Raw genomic sequence first — 19,435 nt, forward strand, 5'->3', positions numbered from 1 at the left:
GCCATGCAGAGGGTTCTGAGACCGCCTACGAGGATCTAGCCTGGGAAGTTTGTAGGCTGGGGGAGCCCAGAGCTGGCATAGCTCCTGGCTGGCCTGGGCAGCATGTGGGGACTGCCTGGAGGCCAAGGCTGCCCTCATGTGATATTGGGAGACCCTGTGGCCTGTGATTCTGGCAGCGTGGGGACAGATGCCCTAACCACTGTCTTATCTCTCCACACGCTGCTCCTGCATCTCCAAGGGGAATACGAGGAAGTATGCTGCCTCCTTTCTTTGTTTATTTTTTGGCTTTTTGCCTTTTCTAGGGCTGCTCCCATGGCATATGGAGGTTCCCAGGCTAAGGGTCGAATCGGAGCTGTAGCCACTGGCCTACACCAGAACCACAGCAACGTGGGAGCCGAGCCATGTCTGCAGCCTACGCCACAGCTCACAGCAACACCAGATCCTTAACCCACTGAGCGAGGCCAGGAATCGAACCCACAACCTCATGGATACTGGTTGGGTTCTTAACCTCCTGAGCCACCACAGGAACTCCCATACCCATTCGTATGTATGGGCAATCTGAGGCACAGAGAGCTTAAGAGGGAAAGAAAAACTCATATCCTAGGCATCACACTAGTTCCCAGTGGTTGGAAGCTCCCTCCTCTGGGCCAAGTTCCCCCTGCTGTCTGCTTTTGTAAATTTTCTTGGCACACGGCCATGCCCACTGCCATAGGTGCTCTTGCCTGGGGCTGTTTTTGCGCTACAGCAGCAAAGTGGAGTCACTGTGCAGAGGCTGCGTGGCCCGCAGAGCCTAGAATATTGACTCCCTGGCCCTTTGCAGACCCACCCTTTCCAGCCTGTGAACTTGACGCCACGAACGTCTCCCTCCCTCCAGGTGTGCAGCTCAGAATCTTCACCCTTGCCCCGCTCTTCACCCTCATCCCCCTTGTGGAGTCCTGTCCATTTTCTATCTTTAACATTTTTTTTTTTGTCTTTTTAGGGCCACACCCACGGCATATAGGGGTGCAATCAGAGCTACAGCTGCCACCCTACCGTGCAGGATCTGAGCCACGTCTATGACCTACACCACAGCTCATGGCAATGCCGGATCCTTAACCCACTGAGCGAGGCTGGGGATGGAACCCACAACCTCATGGTTCCCAGTCAGATTCGTTTCCACTGCGCCACGATGGGAACTCCTATCTTCAGCATTTCTAGAGTCTGTCCACTTCTCTCCATCTCCACCGGGGCCAATTCCCAGTATCATTTGTGGGGACCCACTGATGGCTTCCTGCTCGCTGACGTCCCTGAATCTGTTCCCCACCGCAGCCTCCAGGAGCAAAGCTGATCCTTCCCTCGTCTGCTTCACACTCATCAAGAGTAAGAGGCGTGGGCTCCAGGCTCATGCATTTTCGGGCCCCTGCTTACCTCTCAATTGAGTTGTTTTGGACCCAGCGCCAGAGCCTTAAGCTGCTGCAGCACAAGAGCCCTCCCCATATCATAGTTTGAGTTTTGATTTTTGAAGCACTTCCATGCTGTTTTCCATAAGCGGCTGCATCAGATCACATTCCCACCAGCAGCGCCCAAGGGGACCCTTCTCTACGCATTCTCTTGAGTTTATTTTCAGCTTTTTATTTGCAAATGTGTCTGTTCTTCTCCTCCTCCCTCCCAGAGTCCTAGCATTTGATTATGGCTCTATTATCTGTAATCATTAAAAGATTCGTTCCATTGTAGTCTCTCCCAGGTCGTTGGATTATGTCAGAGCCTTGAGAAGCACCTCCTCTTGTTGGTCGTTTGCAGGCTCTCGCACGTGGTGGATGGTTCTGCATTGAGTGGAGCTTGGTTTTTCTGCGGACAGATGCTGCTCCCTGGATCACCTGCATTTCCTCCTTTTGCACGTATTCCTGCCAGGGACCCCAAAGGCTACATCATTCGTTCAGGACTGTCTTTTTAGGTCAGTTTCTCAGCTCAGGAAACCCTGCACCGTGCGGGCAGTGTAAATGCACACATCCTTCAGAGCTGCACGTGCACAGGCTCAGTTTATACCCTCCCAGACCCAGCCCGACCGACGATTCTTGTGGCTTCCTCTGGCAGCCAAGTCATTTGGTCTCCTTTTCACTGCCCGAGAGGAGGTGTTTCCATTCCCCTCTTCATCTCACTTGTCTCTCTCTCACACGTGTTAAAACCCCCTGCCAGTGTGGTCTGAAGCCACATCCTGGAGCTCATCTTTCCAGGCTACTCTCACTTCCCCCTGCATCTCTGACATCTGGGATTGTCCCTGTCTTTTGTTTGAAATCGACTGTGTAGTAAGTCAGGGCTTTTGTCGCAAGGTACTAGTGAGACAATGTTTTGATGCGGTGAGGTCTCCCCGAGCCCAGCCTCACAGTCTGCAAATGGGAAGCCCTGCCCTCCTGCCCGGGCTGCCTGCCCCAGCCCCAGCTGCCTGCCCGGGTTCCCCCACAGGGCCTTTGCCCATGCTGTTCCTCCTGCCCAGAATGTTCCCCCTCTCCCTTGCCCCCTTTGATTATTCCTCATCGTCAGGGCAGGGCCCCCCCCAACCCCCGCAAGAGGTCAGATTCACTTTCCAGGGCTCGCCAGCCAGCCTGTGCACCCCTCCTGAAGACACTCGTCAGGTGCCAGTTTATGGTTAGTTCTGGTGTTACCCAGTAAACACGGAGCTTCCCAAAGTTAGGGAGCGGGTGTCTTGGGCCCCGCGGTTCCTGCCTCCTCCCTCGGGGCTGGAGCGTGGTTGGCATTTCATGAACACTGCTACACAAAAGCAACAGCAGCACCTTTTGGAGGGCAACCTTGCAGGCGGTCCTTCTCCAGGCTCTTGCCGTGGATCCTCTCACTTAATCCTCTCATCGGCCCTTGCTCAAAGGTAGGTGCTGTTATTATCCCCATTTGATTTATTTTTGCTTTTTTTATTTTAGAGCCACACCAGCAGCATATGGTGGTTCCCAGGCTAGGGGTCGAATTGGAGCTGCCGATACCGGCCTATACCACTGCCACCGCCACATGGGATCCAAGCCGCGTCTGCGACCTACACCACAGCTCATGGCAATGCCAGATCCCTAGCCCACTGAGCGGTGCCAGGGATCAACCTGCAACCTCATGGATACTAGTTGAGTTCTTAACGTGCTGAGCCACAATGGGCATTCCTATTATCCCCATTTTACAGATGAAGAAGGTGAGGCACAGAAAGCTAAGTAAAGACATCCTTTCCGCACCCTGAGAGGCTGGCAGGGCAAGGGGTTACTTCACTGTCACATAGGAAGAAAACCAAGGCCAAGAGTGATGCCCAGGTCAACTGGCAAATTAGTGTGACTTGGGGATGCAGGGGGTGCAGGGGGTGGCACCCAGGGCTCAGGCCTCAGAGCCCAGCCTGGGCCCCAGCTGCTTCCTTTTTCCAGCCCTGGGAACCTTGAGTCAGCTTTGTCCCTCCCATGTCCAGAGGCAGGGGTCACAGAAGTTCTGGCGAGCTCCCCGTCCTAGCCCCGGCACCCCCTCGGTGTCTCACCACTTTCTCGTAGCTTCCCCCCCTGCCCAGGCCAGGTAACTGTCTCCAGCCTCCAGATGCCCAGACTCTCCTGTCAGAGCGTGGTTCTTTGGTGACGATGTAATTCCTCTTCTTTCCTGCCCAGACAGGAAACTTTATGCGGCTTATACTTTTTTTTTTTTTTTTTTTTTTTTTTTTTTTTTTTTTTTGGCTGCACCCTTGGCATTTGGAAGTTCCCAGACCAGGAATTGAATCCAAGTGTAAGTTACAACTTTCGCCACAGCTGTGCCAGTGCTGGATCCTTAACCCTCTGCACTGGGTTGGGGGTCGAACTTATGCCTCTGCAGCAACCCAAGCTGCTGCAGTCAGCCTCTTAACCCACTGCCTCGCAGCGGGAACTCCCATGGCTTACACTGCTTAATGGCTTACACTTTTTAAGAGGGAATCTGGGTGCAGAAGGAGGCAGGGAGGCCAGTAGTGGGCCCACAAATGGGCCTCTGAAACCTCCAGTTCTTCTCATTACCTCTCCCGGCATTGGCTGTTTCTAAAACATGGTTGTCGTCCTGATAATCAAAATAATATGATACAAGTTATGAAGGGGGTACATATGGGGGTTTTGACAGTTTTAATAAGATTTTATTTTATTTTGGCTGCACCAGTGGCATGTAGAAGTTCTGGGGCCAGGGGTCAAACCTGTGCCCCAGCAGTGACAATGCCAGATCTTTAACCCACTGAGCCACCAGGGAACTCCGAGTACTATTTTATTTCTGAAGCTAGGTGGTAGGACACAGGTGTTTGTCACACAAGGCCCCAAACTACTGCCCAGCTCCATTAGGGCCACATAACTTTCCAAAGCCAGGATTTCATGGATTTTAGAAGGTAATACAGGACACCCTCTGGGGTCTGAGACATGCCCCACAATCAAATCCATTGATATTTCTCTAGATATGAATATTTGCCCCTTTGCATATCATCAATATTTCTTCATACACAAAAACTATAGACAAAAGTAATATAGGCACATAGTGGGAAATAGAAATAAAATGAAACCGCCCCCTCCAGGCATTCATAACCATGGCACATAACAAAGAGGTTAATGTTGGTACACTGCTCTGAACCAACTCCAGTCTTTGAATTTGCTTTCTTCTTTTTTTGCTTTTTTTTTTTTTTTTTCTTTTTAGGGCCGCACCCACAGCATATGGAAGTTCCCAGGCTAGTGGTTGAATCGGAGCTACAGCTGCTAGCCTACACCACAGCCACAGCCACGCGGGATCCAAGCCGTGTCTGTGAGCTTTACCACAGCTTATGGGAACACCGGATCCTTAACCCACTGAGCAAGGCCAGGGATCGAACCCACATCCTCATGGTCCCTGTCAGGTTCATTTCTGCTGAGCCATGACAGGAACTCCCCATAATTTTACCATTTTTTTCACATATACCTTTTCTGTCCCAGGATCCAATACGGGTTAGCACATTGCATTTAGATTTTTAAAAAAATCTTCCCAAATTTTTCATTGTTTTATTTACTTTTTTTTTTTTTTGTCTTTTTGAGGGCCGCACCTGTGGCATATGGAGGTTCCCAGGCTAATCGGAGTTACAGCCGCTGGCCTATGCCAGAGCCACAGCAAGGCCAGATCCAAGCTGGGTCTGTGACCTGCACCACAGCTCATGGCAACGCCGGATCTTTAACCCACTGAGCAAGGCCAGGGATCAAACCCACAACTTCATGATTCTTTTTTGCTGAGCCACGATGAGAACGCCTACTTTTTTTTTTTTTTTCTTTTTTGTTCGGTTAGGAATCTGAAAAGTTTATAGAGTGCTTTAATGACTACCTGTCAAGTCCCCATCTGAGAATGTTTCATTCCCTCTCCCCTGACTTTTTTGAGTCTCCTCTTGTTTCTGGCTCCTGAGGACTTCTCTTCTTGCTTTTGAGTCTGGCTGTGGACATCTGTGCTTTTTAGGAATCTGTTAACCAAGACTTCTGTGTGCTGGAGTGCTTCCAGAAGGCAGTTTGAACAGGATCTTAAGGAGCAGGGAGAGAACCAGGCGAAGGTGCCCTGGCCAGAGAAATGAACCTGACTAGTATCCATGAGGACACAGGTTCGATCCCTGGTCTCGCTCCGAAGGTTAAGGATCTGGCATTGCCGTGGCTCTGGCATAGGCCAGCGGCTACAGCTCCGATTCGATCCCTAGCCTGGAAACCTCCATACACCGCGGGTGCGGCCCTAAAAGACAAAAACAAACCAAAAAAAGAGGCGCACTGATAGGACCTGAGGGGATGGAGATCCTGGTGTGGCTGAGGGGGATCGTGGTGTGGCTTCAAGGCAGAAGGAAGCAGAAGAAGCCACCAGAAGGCTTGGGGTGGAGGGTGGGCAGAGATGCCATGACTGGTGCTGGTGCAGGATGGCTGGACTGGGGAGGCATCAAACTGAGCCCCTGCTAAAATGGTAAAGAGTGGAATGGTCCTCAAGGGTCAGCTGGGCCCAGGCCTTCGCTGTACAAAGGGAGCTCCTGAGGCTGAGAACCAGAAGGATACTTGTTCAAGGTCACGTGCCACATTCATACCAGAGGCAAGAGTTTCTGTGCCCCCAGCATTTTTGTGTATGGATGGATGTATTTTCAACAATAACCGTTGCATTCTCACTCTGAGTCAGGCCCATATGGTTCCTGACTTCATGAAGTTTATGGTCTAGTGGGTATGGGCAGAGATAGATAATAACGAACTAGCCAAACGAAAGACTATATAACCATTAATGGTGCCTAGAGTTATGAAGAAAAGAGAGGTGATCAGAGAAGGTACTCATACAACTCATAACTCCAAATCAAGAGGTTATCTGATTGTTAGGATCATTATACAACTACAGATGTGATAAATTCATTTGAGTAATTTAAAAAAATAAATTAATTTTAAAAAAAAAGGTTAGTTGGTGCTTTGGGTCTCCGACTTTGGCCTGAATCAGAATCACCTGCAGGAGCTGTTAAACACAGATTCCTGGGCTCATTCTCCGAGTTTCTGATTTGGTGGGGTCTGGGGTAGAGCCTGAGAATCTGCCTTTCTGACACGTTCCCTTCCTGGTGGTGCTAATGCTGCCAGTTGAGGGTCCACACATGATCGCTGGAATGTGAAAATGCAGACAAATGCCACCTCCAGCGGATGACGTGTCACCTGGCTTTGCTGAGGGTTTCATTTTGGAGGTGGAGGAAGTGAGCCATGTGGGAAAGTAACGCTTAAACCAGCAGGAAGGTGCTGGGAGTTTGGATAATTGGGAATCTAGGAGAGAAGTGCCACGTGATCCCCAAGCCACGGGGCCTGGGGAACCCCCTTCCATTTTCAGAAAATTGAAGCTAGGCTGACCCCAAGGGTCCCCGGGGTCCATGGCTCCCTGGGCCTCTCCCGTGGCACAGCGTAGCACGTTGAGGGTCCCGCGCTCGGGGGTTGCTCTCTGCTCCGAGGAGGGCGCGCTCATAGTGACCCTGGTTTCTCTCCCCATCTCCCCGCAGGCCCGCAAGCCTTCCAGTCGCCCAGCCTCCAGACCAAAGGAAGAGCCTGAGGCAGACACAGAGGCAGCAGTGGCTTCCTGGACAGGGGCTCTTAAGCAAAAGGCCCTGGAGTGACACCCTACTGGTTATGGCAGGCAGGATAGAGCAGTGGGGGAGAAGGCTACCATTTACCCCAGGAAGTGAAATCAGGTGGGCCCATCAGTTACCAGGGAAACCAGCAGCTAGGGTGGCCCTTCGGCCCTCAGGTTAATCACCAGCAAGGGGCAGGGGCAGACGTTTCTCTGTAATAAACTACAGGTGGAAGTGTTCTGGCCTAAGGATTAAAACATTCACGAGCTGGGGCCTGGGGCAAGCACATCCACGTGAGCAGGCTGTGGGTGAGGCGGGGAACTGGTCCAGCTGGGGGTGTACAAAGAACAAGAGAATTCCTCTTTTTTTTTTGTTGTTGTCTTTTTAGAGCTGTACCCACAGCATAGGGGTCTAATCAGAGCTATAGCTGCTGGCCTACACCACAGCCACAGCCACGCCAGATTCGAGCCCCATGTGCGACCTACACCACACACAGCTCATGGTAACGCTGGATCCTTAACCCACTGATCGAGGCCAGGGATCGAACCCACAACCTCATGGTTCCTCGTTGGATTCATTAACCCCTGAGCCACGACAGGAACTCTGGAACGCCTCTCTTGAGTGGCCTGACCACACACCATCACTCCCATCCAGGCCTCCCCTTCCAGGAAGGACATCTTTCTCTTGGATTCCCAGTACGTCTGCAGAGAGAGGAGGGGCTGGTTGACTCAGCAGAATCCTTCCTTGGTCCCTCTGAGGCCAGGCAGAGGATACTCTCGACAAAATAGGCTCCTTCCCTCCAGGATGTACGACCTAACTGCTGGGGGCAGAAGGCTCCTACCTAAACTCTTCATCCGGAGGAGAAGGCCCCATGAAGAAGGGAGCGCATGGCAGGAGGAGGGGCCCGCCCAAGCAAAGGCCTGGCGGCTGGGATGGAAAGCTCCTGAAAGTGATCCAAACTGCTCTCTGGGGAGGGCTTTAAATAGTAGTTGGGCGCATTTGGAATAATTCCTAGCATTTCTTTTCGGGGAGATGGGAGCACAATAGAAGACCACATTTTCAACTCTTTTTTTTTTTTTTTCTTTTTTTCTTTTTTTCTTTTTATGACCGCACCTGTGGCATATGGAAGCTCCCGGCCAGGAGTCAAATCAGGGCTGCAGCTGCCCGCCTACGCCACAGCCACAACAATACCAGCCCCTTAACCCACGGAGCGAGGCCAGGAATTGAACCCACCTGCTCAGAGAGACAACACTGGGTCCTTAAGCTACTGAACCACAAGGGGAATTCCCTCATTTCTATCTTACTTTTTTTTTTTCCGTCTTTTGTCTTTTTTAGGGCCACACCCGTGGCATATGGAAGTTCCCAGGCTAGGGGCCAAATCGAAGCTACAGAGGCCGGCCTACACCACAGCTGCAGCAATGCAGGATCTGAGCTACATCTGCGACCTATCCCACAGCCACAGCAACGTCAGATCCTTAATCCAGTGAGCGGGGCCAGCGATCAAACCCTCATGGATACAAGTCAGGTTCGTTAACCGCTGAGCCACGACAGGAACTCCTCCCATCTCTTTTTGACTTCAGGATTAAATGGACCTTTTCCATGTTGACCAAGGTAGGTGGTGAGGTAGATCTGGAGAAATAGTCACTCTAGTACCGTATGTCTTAAAGAAAGCAGACAGGGGCCCTAAAGGAAATCAGGCAACGGGACCAGGTGATCCCGCCCTATCTCGTGACCCTTCTGCTTGTGTGTCTGTTGGGAAGATGCTAAGATTGTAGAAATGGGATCCTGGTCGTGTGGATTCATGGCAGCTGGCCCTCCCCAGAGCCTAGGAGGGACGCTTGCGAGAGGTCCCACTGCGGGGGCTGGGGGGGGAACAGCAGGAGAGAATAGACTGGGCTGTAGTTTTCCATGGCTTGTGGGTGAATGCCCCACAGGCTGTGGCCCCGTGGGTCCCCTCCTTCCAGATGCTCTCTTGGGCCTGTTTCTCTTCCTCGCTCAGGGTCCAAAGCAATGATCTGACCCACGAAGCTGACCCGCAGCGCTCGAGGGGACAGGCAGGGCCCCAGCAGAAAGAGTCAGAGTGGTTTCACCAGTCCTTGAGCCCCGAGTCCAACGTGGACATTCCAGGGCTTGGGCTGAAAGCCTTTGGGGTAGTGACACCCGTCAGGAGCCTCAATCTGTCAGAGAGAGCACACTTTGCCTGGGGTGGGGGGGGGTGCAGGTGCAGGGGGAGGGGCGCTGGGAAGCCCGGGCCCTTCTGCTCGCTGTCCCAAGCACAACATAGGGACAACCTGGCGGCCCCAGGCCACTTCCTCCCCAAACGGAAGCTTTGACCATCCAAGAGGATGGTCCAAGCTTGCTCAGAGTCTTGGCCCTTGTGGACCAAGAGCTTGCTCAGAGTCTTGGCCCTTGTGGACCCCATTCCACCTGGGACCCCAGGAGGCACTGTGGCTCTTTTCTGCTCCAGAACAAGGTGGTCCCTGAGCTTCCTTCACCTTCCGCCCCAGAGAGCATCTCAGCCAGGTCTGCCCTGGGAGGCTCGTTCCCACCCGTGCGCTGAGCAGACAGAGATGTGGAATGCCAGAACTTGGCAGAACAGCACCGACCTGTTGGCTCTCTCTCCCAGGTCCTGGCCCCTCCATCCAAGCCCTGAAGCTCAGACCTAGACCAAGAAAGAAGCCAGCCTGGCTGGGGTCCTGGCCCTGATGCAGTCAAAATCTGTTCCCAGAAGTTGTGTCCTCCAGGGAGGAAACACAGCCTGGCCAAGGCCAGGTCCCATGGAGGCACATCCTGCCACCTGGGCTGCTTCTCTAGACAGGATAGGGCCCCTGTGTTCAGGACTAGTCTTGGGCAATGGAAAATGCATAGGGAAGGCTTGGACTTCAAACCTGGGTCCAAAACGCAGCCCCCCGAATTACTAGTGTGGGGCCCCTCTCTGCCTCAGTTTCTACGTCTGTTAAATGGGATGATAGTAATGCCTTCCATGTAGGGCTCCCATAAGGACTGGATTAGCTAGAGCGAGCACCACATGGAAGCCAAGAGCAGGTGCTCTGGAGCTGCCCTGCCTAGGTCCACATCCCAGCTCCTCCGTCGCTAGCTGTGTAATCTCCTACAGCTCACCCTCTCTGTCTCTGTTTTCTGGCCTGTGAAAATGGAGATAGCAGGGCTGCCATGAGGGTTAAAGGAGCAGGTACAAGAATTCCCACTGTGGCGCAATGGAATTGGCAGTGTCTCTAGAGCGCTGGGGTGCGGGTCCAATCCCCAGCCTGGCACAGTGGGTTAGGGATCCAGAGCTGCCACAGCTGAGGCGCAGTTCTGATCCCTAGCCCAGGAACTCCATATACAGTCAAAAAAAAAAAAAAAAAAAAAAGGAGCAAACATAAGGGCCTAGCACACTGTCTAGTGTGTCCTAAGTGCTCACAGATGCCAGCTAGTGGTCATGGAGATGGGGTACTTGGCACACAGAAGTGCCCAGTAAATGTGGGCTCCATTCTCTGGACCCTCTGACTCTCACATCTAGTGTTTCCTACCCCAGAATCCAAACACTCAAGATTCCCTTTGGTTTCCCACCAATACAAATGTATTCACTTGTTTATACTCAAGTGTAAATGACTGGTGGCCATTTAATTTACACCAGAGCAGCTTGCGCACCTTCAGCCAAAGGAACGATGTGCTTGCTGATGGGGAACTTTCAGGCCACAGGCCAGGCTGAGGGTCGGGAGCATTTGGGAAGATAGCTCTCCTAGAGTCCCTCAGGGATAACCTTCTCGGCAGGCCAGGTACCTCCAGGGTGGAAAGGGCATTGGGTTTAAGACCCAGCTCCGTTCCTGACCGCTGTGTAACTTGGAGTAACTCACTTGACCTCTCTGAATCTCAGCTCCTCATCTGCCTAATGGGGTAATTTTCCTTCTCCTGTCCTCAAAGGGCTGTTCAAAAGTAAGGGCATCTGCAAGTGGTCTGCCTTTGTCTCTCTGGATTGTGGTTATCTGTCCACGTGTCCATCTGCTCTTCTACCCTGGACAGGGAGCAGGCCAGAGCCTTTCCTGGGACCTCATGTAGAGACGATCACACAGCAGTTGTTCGGTGAACATAAGCTGAACTGAAGTGCACATCCTGATCCTGGGACATAAGCAGTCACAGCCCACATGCACCTTTCTCATCCATGCCATGCAGTGGCCTGGGGCAGCTGGAAACGCTCTCTTTAGCAGATGAGGAAACCGAGGCCTGGGGAGGTCAGGGCATTGGTCTGAGGTCACACAGCTAGAAGCGATGGAGCTGGGAATCACCTACGAGGATTTGACTGCAAAATCCATGCTCATATGATTTCTGAATATCAGAGTTAGTGCTGGAAGGGAAGTGGTTTGCATCTCACGGGGTAGTGAGAACTGCAGAAGAAGACAACAATACAAGGGCATCTCATGGATTTCAGGCACAGGCTACATCAGCCTGAACTTGAGGTCCTCAAATTCTTATGACTTCTCTATGCGGAGGGATTAAATCAGCCTACAGGTGGCGAACCTCACGCTCAGAGAAGTAAAGGCATTTGGCCCGTAAATTGGAGAGTAGGACTTGAAGTCAGAGGTGTCTGACACTGATGGCTGTGCTTGTGACAACTACCTTGCAGTGCTCTCACACCCACACCCACACCCGCCTGGCCTGGGAGGCAGGGGGACAGAAGATCTGGGAGTGAAAGCTGCTCCACTGCAAGAATATCATAGGGAGGTGGCCGGATGACCTTCCAAGCAAGCTGACTTGTTCACCAAAGGATGTTTCCTCTGCTGGAGGAAGGGTGCTCCTGTCCCCCATGGAATGCAAAAAGCCAGGGAGGGAGTTCTCACTGTGATGCAAAGGGATCGGTGGTATCTCTGGAGCACTGGGACACAGGTTCGATCCCCAGCCTGGAACAGTGGGTTAAGGATCTGGCATTGCTGCAGGGGCAGCTCGGATCTGATCCCTGGCCTGGGAACTCCATGTGTTGTAGGGCGGCCAAAAAAAGAGGAAAAAAGAAAAAACCAGGGAGGTTGTGGTAAACTTTGAAAGGATAGTGGCCATTCAGGACCGTTCTCATTCCCTCCTGGGGGAGTCTTCTCCCCCTCCTTCTGCGCCCCCACCTCAGCACCCTTTGTCCCATCTCATCTTTGCCTGTGTCCCTTATGTGTCTTGGGCAAGTTCCTTCACCTGTCTCCTCTCGGAGCCTCAGTGTGCTCACCTGTAAAGGGGGTAATAATTGCACCTGCATTTGTTTGTTTGCTGCTTTTTAAGGCCTCACCTACAGAGTATGGACGTTCCCAAGCTAGAGGTCAAATTGGAGCTACAGCTGCCAGCCTACACCACAGCCACAGCAACACAGGATCCGAGCCCCATCTGCGACCTACACCACAGTTCGCGGCAACACCAGATCCTTAACCCACTGAGCAAGGCCAAGGATCGATCCCGCATCCTTGCAGATACTAGTGGGATTCTTTTCCGCTGCACCAGGGGGGGAACTCCCTTGGGGCTGTTTTGAGGACTAGATGAGAGACATTCTAGACCATGTTTAGCACCGTCCAGAGGGCCAAGGGCTCAGTAAGGCCAATTGTGGTTGTTGCCCTTTTCTCCCCTCTCTTCATCCTGGAGAGCGCTGAAGAAAAGGAAGCTGGACCCCTGGTTTCTAAGTCTCCTCCTCCGGTAAAACCAGCAGAGCATCTCCTTCCCATCCGGCCCCATCCCTCCTTAGTCTCCAGGGAGGCGGGGAGAGCCGGAGTCCACCCGTGCGCCCCGCGCGCGCCAGCCTTTATCCCTGTGCCTCAGTCTCGCATCCACGCAAGGGGCTAGCGCTCCCCGCGTCCCTTGGGGCCATCTCTGGGCCCCGTCTGCAAAGCTGGCTGAGCGCCAAGAGGCGCGGGGCACCGGCCCTGCAGGAGCAGGCGTGCCACCCCCGCCCATCCCGCGCGGGCGCGGGCGCTGGGGCACCGCGAATCCACGTGATTTCCCGGCAGCGGCCGCCGGCTCCCAGCACCCGCCGCCTGCCTGCTGCTCTCGGCGCCTACTTTCAGTTTCGTGGGGAGCGCAGCGAAGCCAGGAGCGCAGCCGGTGAGTGCCCAGCACTTCGCGGGGCTGCGGGACCCTGCGGGGGCGAGCGGGGCGGGGAGGTTCGGGGTGCGAATGCGGCGCCGAGCCGGGGAGGAGGGGATGCAGGAGGGCTCTGGAGCGGTGGCTGCCCGGATGAATGGTCGCACCGACGATGGCTGGACTGGTGAACCGGTGGGCAGATGGGGCGCCAGCGTCCCAGGCGGCGTTCACCCTGCCCCCCGGCAGAGTTTGGGGGATGAGTTTCCAGCCGCAGAGGAAAGCAAGTCAGGGTCACCGGGGTTGGGTTTCAGGACGCGGCTACGTTCCCGCTCCTTTCCTCCCTCGGCGCTCCTGCTCCTGCCACCTCCTGGAGCTTCAACTTTTAGTCGCCTCTTAAAGAATTCAGAAGTCCCACCGCTCGTTGCGCACAAATCAGACTTTTTAGCCTCAACACACTCCAAAAAAACTTTTTATGATGGATAGTTCCAAACATGTGCAAAAGTGGAAGGGGTAGAACTGGGTTGAGCTGTGAACATTTGCCGGTTTTGATATAAGCAAACCGTATGTAACCACCACTCAACTTCAGCAGTCTTCACCCCAGCCCAGCCCAGTTTCATCCCCGAAGCACCTCATTCTGAAACAAAAGAGAAACAGACATCATGGCATCTCGGCTGAAATATTTTAGAATGTACTAAAAGAAGGAGTCTTTGATAAAAATATATAACCATTGGCATAACTTTAAACATTTTAACAGTAATGTCAAATCTCCACAGACTATTCTGGCTGAATTATTTTAATCTCGTAAATAATAGGTGAATACAGGGGTGTCATTTTGTTACTTGCTTTTTGCATTTGCAAGTCGTTTTCTCACCCCTGGGGGCCAGGACCTGGAGTTGGCTGGCCTGGGCTGGCCTTTTGGGAAGAGGCAGGGAAGCTACCCCCTGCCCCCCTTCAGCCCTAGGCTCCCAAACTGGAGGATGGCAGGTGGGATGTACCTGGAGCCTCATCCCTCCAAATTGCTTTTTTTTTTTTTTTTCTAAGAAGCAATAAGCGCAGCAAAGCACTAGGCTTGGTCTCTTCGTGGAGAACAGAAGGGAGAGGTAAAGCTGATGATTTCATGGCGCCTCCAGGCTCCCCATCCTTACTGAACCCCAGCGCCGGCTGGCCACTGATTATGCCCACCTGCCTTGCCTCCAAAGCACAGCGGCAGCTTGACTGATGCCTAGGGTGGGAGGTGGACAGACCAGGCCTCTTGGCACCTTGAATTTACTTGCTGATCACCGGCTGTTTTATCCCTGAGAACCTCGGTTCCTCATCTGTGCCATGGGGACAATAAGAGGTCCTTCAGAGCGTGTTTGGTGGGTTGGAGGAGATGAGGTGTGCCCGGTGTATGGTTCACCTCAAGGTACCACGCAAGCATGAGTGCTGGGTCCTTGATGAAGGCAGGCAAGCAGAAGGGGAAAATTCTTTGGCAGAGTTTCGTGATACGCTTGGCCTTATTCCTGGCCGAGATGCAGAGGTGACTGGATGTTTGGAGGGCCAAGTCAGTGTCCTTACACCCAACATATATTCCTGCTTCTCTCAGGAAAACTCAGCAAAACTACTGAGGGTGTCTTTTCCCGTCTGTCGTGGATTGAATTGTGTCCCTGAAAAAGATGTGTTGCAGTCCTAACCCCTCTACCCGAGAATGTACCTTTATTCCGAAATAGGGATGTAAGTCGTTAAAATGAAGTCATATAAGAGTGGGGCCCTTAATTCAGTATGACTGGTGTCCTTTCTATGAGAAGAGCCCAGCCCAGGAAGGTAGACACAGGCGGGGAGAAGACAGCCACGTGACCCAGAGGCAGACACTGGAATGAGGCAGCTACCTTCCCAGTAAGGAAGTCCCACAAGTGCCCACACCCACCAGAAACCAGAAGAGGCGAGGCAGGGTCCGAGCCTAGAGGCTTTGGAGGGAACGCGGCCCTCCAGACACCTTGATTTCAGACATCTGGCCTCCAGCCCTGTGGGGGAATGCGTTTCTCCTTTTAACCCGCCCAGTTTGTGGTTCCTTGTTGCAGCGGAAGCAAAGCTAAGGAACCAGTCGACCCTCCCAGAATCTCTCCTCTGCTTTCCACAGGGAGTTGGAGGCCTAACGATTAAGCAAACTAAGACAGGTGCAAATACTTTGTAACCTCTGAGGATGCACACTACTGGTTTTCTGTACCGGCTCTATTTTTTCGTAGCTGTTGTGTTGGCTGGTAGCCCGATGTCTACCTTGGCGGCAGCTCAGGCTGAGAGCCAAACACCCTGACGATCGGAGAAGGAAAAAAAAAAAAATCTGCGAAATGGATCAGTCTGGTGGTGGGTTCGGGCTGTCTGAGAAGCGAAGGCTTTGGTTCCTGAGACCTTGCTGGTTGCATATGTGTCTGCCATCCACTGCCCTGAAAGCCAGGCGGAAGTGATGAGGCAGCCAAGTACTTGGTCATACGTGGGGCTTGTCCCCTTTAGAATAAGCATGATTGTGTAACCTCCATGCTGTCAGGGGTTTCCTAGATCCTTGAGAGCTGGGCGACATTGTCGTGAACGGCCATTCTGCTCCTTTGGTATTCTCAAGCTCTCTGCAGATCTGGGGGGTGGAGGTGGCTGTACACTTAGTTCTTGTGGCCACCGCTGACCCCCGACTCTTTTGCTCTGCAGTCATCCTCTCTCCTAGCAGACCAGGGTATGAAACCAGTAGGTTTCCTGGAGTGTGAAGGGGAGAGGCCTGAGGAAGCATGAGATCACTTGTTTATCCTGCCTATTTCAATCCTGATTCTTTCTGATGGGACTCCTGTTCCATCCTGTGAGTCACTCCAAAGTCTTCTGCTAGAGCTTCTCCCAGTGGCTCAGTGGGTTAAGAATCTGACTGCAACAGCTTGGGTTGCTGCAGAGGCATGGGTTTGATCACTGGCCTGGGAAGTTCCATATGCCACAAGTGCAGCCATAAAAAAAAAAAAATTAACAAAGTCTTCTGCTGAATTCCCAGAATTTTAGAGCCCTCTGGCTGGAATGCTCTAGCGTCAAAGGAAATGGTTTAAGGAACCCAAGGGAAAATTAAGTTTCATTCAGATGACCTCTATTCTCAGTTTGGTTTCTTTCTTCCAGTCTTTTTGTTTCTGTTTTTCGCTTTTTAGGGCAGAACCCATGGCACATGGACGTTCTCAGGCTAGGAGTCGAATCAGAGCTACAGCTGCTGGCCTACACCACAGCCACAGCAACTCAGGATCCGAGCTGTGTCTGTGACCTACATCACAGCTCATGCCAATGCGCGATCCCCGACCCACTGAGCAAGGCCAGGGACCGAACCAGCATCCTCAAGGATACTAGTCAGTTTCGTTTCCACTGCACCACAACAGGAACTCCCTCTTTCTTCTCGTCTTTTTTTCTATGTGTTATATTCCTATTTTTTAATTGACTTATAAAAGCTAAAATGGAATTATACTTTTTAAATATTCTGGAATTATATATTAAAGGAAAACTAAATGCAATATCATTTTTCAGTGGTTTAATTTTTAGTATCTAGTACATCCACATAATAAAATAATATAAAACATGCAAAAAAAGAGTATGTAATGAGAAGTAAGTCTCCTGGCCCCCTGATATCCCTTCCTGAAAACAACCAGTGTTATCAGGTTCTTACGTTTCCTTCCTTAAGATAGTCCAGGTGAGCCTTTACAAGTATATATCTATATATGCATCCCCTTCTCACAAGGATAGTATGCTGTATTTAGTGGGTTTTATCTTGATTTTTAAAATTTAATGTAATTTGGAAATCTTTCCACATCAAAACAAAACCAAAAAAAAAAAAAAACCTGCCCTTTTCTCTTTTTTCAGGTCTGCATAATATTTCAGGGCATGGTTGTTCCATAATTGATTTAAATATGATTGGGCATTTAGGTTGTTTTCCTGTCTCTTGTTATCCCAATCAGTGCTATTACACATGTCCGTTCAAGCATCCTTTTTGCCTATGAGAGTAAATCTTTAGGGAGAACAGCCAGGAGTGCATATGCAAGTGTAAGGGGAAAATAGGCAGTTTGAACTTTTTTATAAATTTGGCAAATTATCCTCCTTAAGTGTTGTAGTAAGTTTCACTCGCATCAGCCATGTGTGAGGAGGCCGGCTTCCCACCCCCTCAAAACACATGTGTTATCAAACTTTTCCACAGTGGCTGATCTGGTATTCAAATAATGGTGGGTTTTTTTTTGTTTGTTTGTTTAGTTTCATTTTCATTTCTCTTATCAATGATTTTGGGCATCTTTTCAAATATTTAAGGGTCACTTGTAGTTTCTTTTTCACAAACTATCCATATCCTTTGCCTGCTTTTCCCTTGGGTTGTTGGTCTTATTCCTCTTGACTGTAAAAGCACCTTATATACTAAGGAAATTAGCTCTTTGTCTGTAATATAAATACATGTCATCTTAACTGACTACATAGTTGGCCAAAGAATGGCTGAACCATAATCTTTGTCAAACATTTATTTATTTTTTATTTATTTATTTTGTCTTTTTTTGCTTTTCTTGGGCCACTCCCGTGGCATATGGAGGTTCCCAGGCTGGGGGTTGAATCAGAGCTGTAGCCACTGGCCTACACCAGAGCCACAGCAACTCGGGATCCGAGCCGAGTCTGCAACCTACACCACAGCTCAAGGCAACGCCGGATCCTTAACCCACTGAGCAAGGGCAGGGACCAGACCTGCAACCTCATGGTTGCTAGTCGGATTCGTTAACCACTGCGCCATGACGGGAACTCCAATGCCGAGTAGTTATGTTGTGAGCCGCACGGGAAGTCCTTGTCAAACATTTAAATTGAGTCTTGTTTTTTCCTAGTACACGTAGATGGTTTCCTCTGTTTTATATAAAAAACAAGATGTGACATCTACATTCTTTCCATGGCTGGAGTTCTCGTTGTGGCTCAGCAGTAACGAACCTGAGTAGTATCCATGAGGATGAAGGTTTGATCCCTGGCCTGGCTCAGTGGGTTAAAGATCGGGTATTGCCATGAGCTGTGGGGTAGGTCACAGAGGAGGCTCAGATCCTGCATTGCGGTGGCTGTGGCTGTGGCTGGCAGCTACTACTCCGATTTGACCCCTATCCTGGGAACCTCCATATGCTCCGGGTATGGCCCTAAAAAGCAACAGCAAAAAACAAAACAAAACAACTTCCCGTAGCCCTGACCAGAATTCCTCTCTCAGGGAAGGAAGTCCTCCTGGGACTCGACCGTGATGGGATTGGGATGGGTGGGGCCTGTGTGCCAAGAGGTGAGCGAGGCCCGGGACGTGAGGTTAGGGGCAGACGTTTTGACTGGAGCATGTTCACGGGGTGCGGGTGCACTATTTGCTCCTGAACAGAAGAAAGGAGGAGAGAGGACAGAAGGGAGGATGTGGAGAAGGTGGAGAGAGGCCAGGCCACACAAGGAGAAAACTTCCAGGAAGTTCTTGGGGGTAGGATGGCTAAAAGGCATTTTTGGTGGGGTGACTCCCTTACTTCCTACGAGGTGGGTGCCGACAACACAGACGCTGGCTCCAGCTTGACCCTGCAGTCCTGAACCCCCTCAGCAGGCATCTGCCAACTTTCTTCAACATGCCAGGCACTGCACTGGGTCCTGGACGACAGCTGGGAACACAGGAGTTCCCACCCAGGGCGGGGGGTGATGTGCTGATAGAAACAGACACTATAACAGGTATACAAAGACATGCAGTAACATCAGGGAGTGGTGACTGCAGTGAAGGGATTCAAGGCAGGTGAAGGGACAGGCATGCGGGGTGCGGAGGGAGGGTTGGGTTTGGAATGGAGAGGCCAGGTATGGCCCCTTCCTAAGGGGCCCTTGGAACAGGGCAGGGGAGTGAGGCAGGGAGCCATGGACCCTGATGGTGTCTGGAGGAAGAGGGAACCAGGCAGAGGCAACAGGGGTACAGAGAGGGATGGAGGAGCGGGACTGGGGTGGGGGGTGGGGTGGGGGACAGGGAGAGGGAGGAGGAGGAGTTAAGCTCATAGGACTTCCTGTGATTTTTTTTTTTTTTTTTTGCCTTTATTTTGCTATTTCTTTGGGCCACTCCCGCGGCATATGGAGGTTCCCAGGCTAGGGGTCGAATCGGAGCTGTGGCCACCGGCCTACGCCAGAGCCACAGCAACGCAGGAGGTTCCCAGGCTAGGGGTCGAATTGGAGCTGTGGCCACCGGCCTACGCCAGAGCCACAGCAACGCAGGATCCGAGCCACATCTGCAACCTACACCACAGCTCACGGCAACGCCAGATCGTTAACCCACTGAGCAAGGGCAGGGACCGAACCCGCAACCTCATGGGTTCCTAGTCGGAT

General features: G+C 51.8%; 1 protein-coding gene across 18 annotated transcripts in view; it reads left to right on the plus strand.

Annotated features, from left to right (window-relative positions):
* The first annotated feature begins 8,402 nt into the window (after positions 1 to 8,402).
* Positions 8,403 to 19,435, plus strand: part of NLRC5 (NLR family CARD domain containing 5) — a 103,163-nt gene continuing 92,130 nt past the window's right edge. For 15 of the 18 annotated variants that reach the window (XR_014804746.1, XR_014804749.1, XR_014804748.1 and 12 more), the window contains exon 1: positions 13,082 to 13,120. The gene's annotated coding sequence lies outside the window, so the exon portion shown is untranslated. Of the gene's footprint in view, positions 8,660 to 13,081; positions 13,121 to 19,435 lie in introns of those variants that run through there. The other 3 variants (XM_084958000.1, XM_084958002.1, XM_021093211.2) reach the window with 2 other exon arrangements.

Source organism: Sus scrofa, chromosome 6 (assembly GCF_054392235.1).
Source record: "Sus scrofa isolate SSC_HxYL_T2T_F1_AM1 chromosome 6, Sscrofa_HxYL_maternal_Yorkshire_Landrace_v2.0, whole genome shotgun sequence".
In the NCBI taxonomy this organism is placed as follows: domain Eukaryota; kingdom Metazoa; phylum Chordata; class Mammalia; order Artiodactyla; family Suidae; genus Sus; species Sus scrofa.